Source organism: Rana temporaria, chromosome 3, assembly GCF_905171775.1.
Source record: "Rana temporaria chromosome 3, aRanTem1.1, whole genome shotgun sequence".
Lineage (NCBI taxonomy): Eukaryota > Metazoa > Chordata > Amphibia > Anura > Ranidae > Rana > Rana temporaria.
Window position 1 is genome coordinate 461552831 of NC_053491.1, and position 8546 is coordinate 461561376.

The 8546-nt window shown below is 43.8% G+C and overlaps 1 long non-coding RNA gene and 1 other non-coding gene across 2 annotated transcripts in view; both read left to right on the forward strand.

Annotated features, from left to right (window-relative positions):
• Positions 1-8546, forward strand: part of LOC120933531 — a 61428-nt gene continuing 52882 nt past the window's right edge. Inside the window, exon 1 of the long non-coding RNA XR_005748104.1 lies at positions 1-82. This is a non-coding gene — a long non-coding RNA (uncharacterized LOC120933531). The remainder of the gene's footprint in view (positions 83-8546) is intronic.
• On the forward strand, positions 3798-3871 carry TRNAT-CGU. Its single transcript has one exon. It is a non-coding gene; the product is annotated as a tRNA-Thr (tRNA).

Below are 8546 nucleotides of genomic sequence, written 5' to 3' on the forward strand. Positions count from 1 at the left end.
CACAACGAAACCGGTCGAGCGGACGCACGCTGTTACAACACTTCCACGAGTACATACAACATCTGATTTGTTTTCATGAAATGTGAGTACCCAGCGATTTTAATTAATAAACATCAGATTTTTTAAAACGGTATCACACTATTTGGGCATCCTTTTTCCTTCTTTTGAGTGGTTTCTGGAAACAAAGCTATATACAGGGGGACAAGTAAAGATTTGCCAGAGCGCAGCACAGGGCGTACACTGTGGATGCTTGCTACCCCAGAAGGGGGATTTAATCTGGTGAGTGCGGGAAATACCTGAGCACAGAGGAAGGGTGCACAGAGTATCTTATCAAGAGTGGCATGCAGCACCTTTGCACGGACTAATTAGCACTTTATATTGCAGCACTATGTTTTAGAGTATCAACTATCCAGCACGTTAAATATTATTTGGACTTTATGCATGTATTGGTCATTATCAGATTTCATATGTGACATATTTATTCACCATCAATTATTTTATTCATGTTATTTATTCATTTAATCTAATTTAACCAATTTATTTTATTTTCACTAAGTATTTATATCTCACTTAAGTAACTAAATTAGCACCAGCACATTTATGGTATGATTCACACAGCAGGCGCCATCACCTATTAATCTCCTTTTTTCATATCCATATCCCACCTCGGTGGGGTACATTTGTAGGGGCAGCCACTGTAACTGACATTCTTTATTCTTTATATTTTAATTTATTTGCACTTATTTCACCGTCCTTCCTGTAGCCTATATTTTAAAGTTTTTTCCGTGGCGCGGATTCACATCACCTTTTCAGTTACACAGCATAGTTAAGTATTTTTCTGGGTTACAAACCAGATCTTCTCCTGAGGTCCCTATGATGTTCCCAGAGCTTTTTGTGGTGTCATTATGGCCTCCAACTGTAGAGGTGTCAGACAGAAGTGTGGGCACCGCTTACCATCACCTAGACACACTTTCCCGACACTTCTGTCCTTTTGTTATATGGCTGTTTACTGTTTGATTTACTGTCCAACATTTCAATAGCCCACAGTTCTCCCTTATTTGGAGGGACTGTCTCTTATCAGGAACCACATCCATTTGTCCTTCAGTACATACAAATAAACATTCTTTTATTATAAAATTATAATTTATTATAAAATAAATATTGTGCTGAAAGAGTATATGTGCACCAAAAAATGATGAAGCCAACACTAGCTGCTGCTTCTACCTTTACTGTCTAAACAGGCATATTTGCTCACTCACATCATTCATGTTCATCATCGGTAGACCAAAAAACAATGTGGGCTGCATCATGAATGCACCCCATCGACTTACTTATGTCTATTCCCAATGCATATTTAAATGGTTAAAGTGTATTGAAAACCCAAATGTAGTCAAATCAGTTTACTAGTCCTTAGATGTGGTGTCTGCATTCATTTTCTTTTTTCTACGATGAATACTGTGAACTCTGTCTGTCTTTTTAGACGTGTGTCCAATGGTACGGACACACTTCTAGAGAGACAAATGTCTTGTTTTTTTTGGTGTCAGGAACAAAGACTTTTCTAGTCATCCAGTCCTCGAAATAGGTAACATTCCTAAATTACAGTACAGAGGAGCTCTATGTTTTTCCAAGAAACTTCTTTTTTGATTGGTGGGGTCCACAGACATAAGATAATATTCAATATAAATGGGAAGACTGAATTTTTTTTGTGCTGGTCGGTTCTACACAATCATAGGAGACATTCCCAAGCTTATGGGTTGGATTTTCTTTACCATTCACTCTTGTCTTCCTCCAAGAAATACTAGCATATGGCAGGATGTCTGAATATTCCTCTATTTTTTAACCTCAAAAACCAAACATACTTTCATGTCCACTCTACGCCCGACGGTTGTGAATAAGCTAGCAGCTGCCCTATAAGGGGGCATTGTTCCCAGTAGCCACCAATGTAAGGGGATTTTTTTGTTCCCACTGATTCCCAAAAATTTAATTTTAGCAAGGATTCCTCAAGACCTGAAAAATATTTCAAGGGTTACTCTGTGACAAAAAAATTGAAAAAGGCTGTCAAACTATGAAGAGTAAAGGATAGTGATATGGATAGGTGACAATGTCAAAGAAATGACACCAACATCCCAGTAAATTAGGGCTGTTACTGATCAAAACATTTCTGTTCGATTAATCGTTTTGTTTTTTTAATCGATTAATCGACTAATTTTGAATAATTATAACGCACATACAGATCCAACTACTTTTAGCTGATCTCCTTGCAGGCTGATTCTCAGTGCAGCTACCAACCACTGAAAAATGGATAGCAGGATACAAAAAACACACAAAGGCAGCGTTTGATGGGAATAGCATTAAAACTTTTATAGTCTTCAAGTAGGTAACAAAATAAATATTGCACTGGAGATAAAATCGATATAGCTACATAAACTGTAAAAATGGTGCGAGTAATACCAAACGTTACCAAAAGCAGTCATAAAAACATGTAGCTAAGTATGATACTGGTATAAAAATGTGTACAACGATACCACTGCTGAATCCAGATGAGGAGAGGTTAACATCAGTCCGTCGGCATGTAGATGTCCCATGAAGGGAACCATCACAACTCCCAGTGAATGTCTGTAGAATCCCAGGTTGATAGAGGGAAGTGATAGAGGGAAGTGTAACAGCCCTTGCGTGTGGCAGATAGTAAGGTCCCTCCGGCATGCAGATATGAAGGCACAGCAAAGGAGCCCTTCAGATGGACACGGCAAGCCCCGCCAGTGTCTGTGACGTTACTGGATCTCCGACGGAACTCCCTGAAGGCCCAGAAGCTGGCGGCGAGGTGAGTACCAATCAAAAGAATTTTAATCGATCAAAAAAATTTAAGATTAATCGATTAATTATAAGTTAATTTGCACAGCCCTACTGTAAATATATGTAGACAAGGGAGTTTTTTTTGGGGGGGGGGGATTTTTATGGGTGCCAGCAATAAGTAGTAATTTCAATACTCCAAAGTGTAAAATAACAGAGATTTTATTGCTACAGACAAAACATAGTTAAAAATATTGGCTATAGGTTGTGTGCACAAGTACAGTAAAACACCCCCCCTCCAATTTTCATCCCAGTTTCCCACTTCCTCTCCCCTCCTCTCTTTCTCCTCTCTTTTACTATTTTTCACATAAACCCTTGCTCCCTAGTTGAGTGACCTCAATTTTTCACTTGGAGTATTATTAATCAATTTCCACAATGCTCTGTTGGATAGATTTCAGCCGAATAATCTTTTCGGACCCTTTCTTGGCATTCTCCCATGTGTGTTATCCATTAACGGTATTTCTTTCTGACCTGACATTGAGCTGCAGGCAAAAAGATCATCATATGGGTGAGCGATTACGAGGGAGCATGGCGGTCGACAGTTTATTTTAATTTTTTACTATATTTTACTATTTGTAATTTGTGTTTGTATTATAAGTCTATGAATGGTTTTAACTGCGTTTTGTTCTATGCAGTGTTACATCTAAGTGGCTTTAAAAACTTCCCCTGAGGAAGCCCTGAGTGGCGAAACATGTCGGGACAATCACTCCAATGCCTTTGTTGAGTAAAAATCTGTTTTGAAGTCTAGATGTTTTACTGTACTTGTGCACACAACCTATAGCCAATATTTCAAACTATGTTTTATCTGTAGCAATAGAGTATTGAAATTACTACTTTTTGCTGGCACCCGTAAAAATCCCCCCCAAAAACCTCCCTTGCTGACAGACTATAGTAAAGCAAACATTGCTCATTTTTGTACATGCTGTCATTACAGAATTTTGCTACCTGGCGCTGTGGCTTAGTTGGTTAAAGCGCCTGTTTCGTAAACAGGAGATCCTGAGTTCAACTCTCAGCAGTGCCTGCCTTTTATAGATTTTCAAAAGAACTATTTTATGACTAGGAAAGTACCAACTTATTTCCATTGTCAAAAAGGCCAGGAATAGGCATTTAGCAATATAACAAACTTGGAAGGATATTAGGGTGTGAAGGAAATTCCTTCCCGTCCCCCCCTCATTGTATCCTATCATAAAATTAAAAAGAAGAAAGATTTCCCTTCACACCCCCCCCCCCCCCCCCCCATTTACCAGTAGGCACCCAATCTAATAGTAGATTTGAATTTGTTAATGCAAAGTATTGCCATACATGTATAATACACCAAAACTGATAGAAGCAAAGCACCCATCACAATGGGACACCAATGGGGCCTGACCCTGGTTCAGTGGCGGTTCGTCCATAGAGGGCGCCGGAGCGCCGCCCAATCTGGCTCTCACACAGCCACTGAAATACATAGATTCATGCATTGCATGAATCTATGTATTTTCGCCGCTGCCGCCGACTATTCAGATGGCCGGATGGCGAGCGCCGGCCACCTGAATAACGGCAGCTGTTTGGCCAGCAGCTCTGATAGGCTTTCTGAGTACAGCCCTCAGGCTGTAGTCGGCTTCTAAATGCTTATCCAAGGAACGCACCCCCCATGCGTTCCTTGGATAAGACTGACAGGCGTCTCAGCCAATCAGGTTCACCGGTTCTGATTGGCTGAAGCGTCATCGAGGGCGGGAGAAGACATCGAGGGATGTGGAAGGAGGATGGCTGACCCCCAGAAAGGTAAGTGCCGGGCGGGGGGGGGGGGGGTAGAGTCATTTTACAGGGCACAGCGGCGACAATGTGCACAGTGGTGACAATGGGCACAGTGGCGACAATTAAAGGGCACAGTGGCATCAATGGGCACCGGGGCGACAATGGGCACAGTGGCGACAATTAAAGGGCACAGTGGCACCAATTGGCACAGTGGCGACAATTAAAGGGCACAGTGGTGACAATTAAAGGGCACAGTGGCGACAATTGGCACAGTGGCAACAATTGATGGGCACAGTGTCTGCGTTTGATGGCATGGCACAGTGATGACAATTGATGGCACAGAGGCTGTGTTTGATGGCATGGCACAGTGACTGCGTTTGATGGCATGGCACAGTGGTGACAATTGATGGCACAGTGGCTGCGTTTGATGGCATGGTACAGTGGCTGCGTTTGATGGCATGGCACAGTGGTGACAATTGATGGCACAGTGGCTGCTTTTGATGGCATGGCACAGTGACTGCATTTGATGGCATGGCACAGTGGTGACAATTGATGGCACAGTGGCTGCGTTTGATGGCATGGCACAGTGGCTGTGTTTGATGGCATGGCACAGTGGTGACAATTGATGGCACAGTGGCTGCATTTGATGGGCACAGTGGCTGCATTTGATGGGCACAGTGAGGCTGCAATTGTTTTTTTTTTTCTGTTTGCGCCCCCCAAATTTTTTTAGCACCAGCTGCCATTGCCCTGGTTGCAACCTCCACACTAACCTTAATGTAATTGGTCAAGGGGCCTGTATGCCAACCTGTTTTGCATCTGTATGGTCTTTGCACATGTAGGTGAAATCTGACACAGAAAATATCTTCAACCCGTTCCTAAGGGCTGGAAGCCTGCTCTGTGGACTCCATCCAGCCCCGTTGAACAGAAATTCAAGAATATGTACAAGAACCCTGAATTCATATGGACTGTGGTGATTTAAGTGATAATTGACCACAGAGGGCAAAACATGCCGCATACACACGATCGGACATTCCGACAACAAAACCGTCAATAAATTTACAACGGATGTTGGCTCAAACTTATCTTGCATACACACGGTCACACAAATGTTGTCGGAAATTGCGAACGTCAAGAACATGGTCACGTACGGCGCGTACAACGGCACAATAAAACGGAAGTTCCATACCAAGTGCGCAACCCTTTGGGCTCATTCTGCTAATCTCGTGTTAGTAGACGTTTGATGAGAGAAGATTTGCGTTTTTCAGCTTTGTGCTTTTCAGTCCGATACAACGTGACGAATGTGCTATCTCTATTATGAACGCTAGTTTTACCAGACCGAGCGCTTCCGTTTCGTACTTGATTCAGAGCATGCATGGAATTTTGTGCGTCGGAATTGTCTACACACGCTCGGAATTTACGACAATGGATTTTGTTGTCGGAAAATTTGAGAACCAGCTCTCAAATTTTTGTTGTTGGAACTTCAGATAGAAAATGTCCGATGGGGCCTACACACGGTCGGAATTTCCGACAAAAAGCTCCCATCGAACATTTGTTGTTGAAAATTCCGAGTGTGTGTACGCGGCAATAGTCATAATTTCTGAGCTATGTGAAAGTTTTAATCATTTTCTGCGTCTGGCATTCTTCCAGCAGATAGTGCCCACTTCTGAAAATGTACAGTACACTAGCAGCTCCAGACCTGTAGATAAGGCATCAAAGACTTCAGAGGCGTTAGAAATAGATAGGCAACATGACAGGAGTGGCTCCTCTCTCCATTGACCACACGTCTTTTTGACCATCCCAGGACAATAAATGAAGGTGACATTGACTCAGTAGTTGGCAGTTTTGTGTTAATTCTACACAGTGCTCTGGGAAACACCCAACTCCACAGTTCTCATGGTTTTGGCTCCAAATGGTCCTGTGGTCACACTTGGCAGAGGTATGGAGAAGTGTCACAAGAATATAAAAGTGAAAGGAACAAATGTCCCCATTGTACCAGCACACTTTCCACCCTAGTGCTGATAGTAATGGTCTCCTCCCAGTAAACAGTAAAGTGTACCGGTCATTAATCACTTGTAAGAGCATCTTGAACGTGAAATTTCAGCTTTAGCACCACGTTGTAAGAAGGAGAGAGTTTAAAGGCTTAGGGGTAGATCCACGTACAACGGCGCATTATTGCGCCGGGCGTAGCGTATATAAGATACACTACGCCGCCGTAACTTACCTTTTTTTTTCGAATCCTCAAAGAATTTGCGTAGTGTATCTTTGGCGGCGTAACGGCGCGGCATTCAAATCTCTGTGATGGGGGCGTGTTTTATGTAAATACGTCGTGACCCGACGTAAACAACGTTTTTTTTTTAACTGTGCATGCGCCGTCCGTGGGGGTATCCCAGTGCGCATGCTCGAAATTAACCCGGAACAAGCCAATTGTCGGTGACGTCATTCTACGCAAATCCCTATTCGCGAACGACTTACACAAACGACGTAAAAATTTCAAAATTCTACGTGGGAACGACGGCCATACTTAAAGTGGAGGTTCACCCTCAAAAAAAATTTTGACATCACACAGAGTCGAGCCATCCTACCGACAGAATGCCAGTGTTTTTTTTTTTCTCAGCACATACCTCGTTATGTGCGATTTTCACCTCACGGCAATCCCGGGGGAGTGGGCATTCCCAAGCACTGCCTGTGATTGAAAGGCTTCCGAACAGCGCATACTGCGCGTCACAGGTTGCCGAAAAAACCCGAACGTCGGTGCGGCTCTATACGGCGCCTGCGCACCGACGTTCGGGTTCTGTCAATCACAGGCAGTGCTTGGGAACGCCCACTCCCGCGAGATTGCCGTGAGGTGAAAATCGTGATAACGAGGTATGTGCTGAGAAAAAAAAAAACCCACCGGCATTCTGTCGGTAGGATGGCTCGACTCCATGTGATGTCAGAATTTTTTTTAAAGGGTGAACCTCCACTTTAACATTGCGTACGCCTCATAACAGTAGCTTTAAATATACCCTGGAAAAAGCCGAACGCAAACGACGTAAAAAAATGCGCCGGCCGGACGTACGTTCGTGGATCGGCGTAACTAGCTAATTTGCATACTCGATGCGGAATTCGACGGAAACGCCACGCAGCGGACGCCGAAAAATTGCATCTTAGGCCCCATACACACGGGAGGATTTATCCGCGGATACGGTCCAGCGAACCGTTTCCACGGATAAATCCTCTCGAGGATTTCCGCGGATTTCCATGCGATGGAGTGTACTCACCATCGCATTGAAATCCGCGCCGAAATCCTCTGGCGATGACGTGTCGCGCCGGCGCCGCGATAATGACGCGGCGACGTGCGGGACGCTGTCATATAAGGAATTCCACGCATGCGTCGAATCATTACGACGCATGCGGGGGATCCCTTCGGACGGATGGATCCGGTGAGTCTATACAGACCAGCGGATCCATCCGTTGGGATGGATTCCAGCGGATAGATTTGTTTAGCATGTCAGCAAATATTCGATCTGCTGGAATCCATCCCAGGGGAAAAATATCCGCGGAAAAAGATCCGCTGGAGTGTACACACCATAGGATCTATCCGCTGAAACCCATTCGCTGGGATTTTTCAACGGATGGATTCTATCGTGTGTATGGGGCCTTAGATCCGACGGCGTACTAAGACGTACGCCCTTCGGATCGACCCGAGATGCCGTCGTATCTTGTTTTGTGGATACACAACAAAGATACGACGATGGGAAATTTAAAATTACGCCGGCGTATCAATAGATACGCCGGCGTAATTATTTTGTGGATCTGCCCCTTAGGGGTGAGTACAATTGAGAATTTCATAGTTACATAATTACATAGTAGGCGAGGTTGAAAAAAGTCCATCAAGTCCAAACTGTGTGATTATATGTCAGTATTACATTGTATACCCCTGTATGTTGTGGTCGTCTCCCAGAAATGTCTTTAAAATG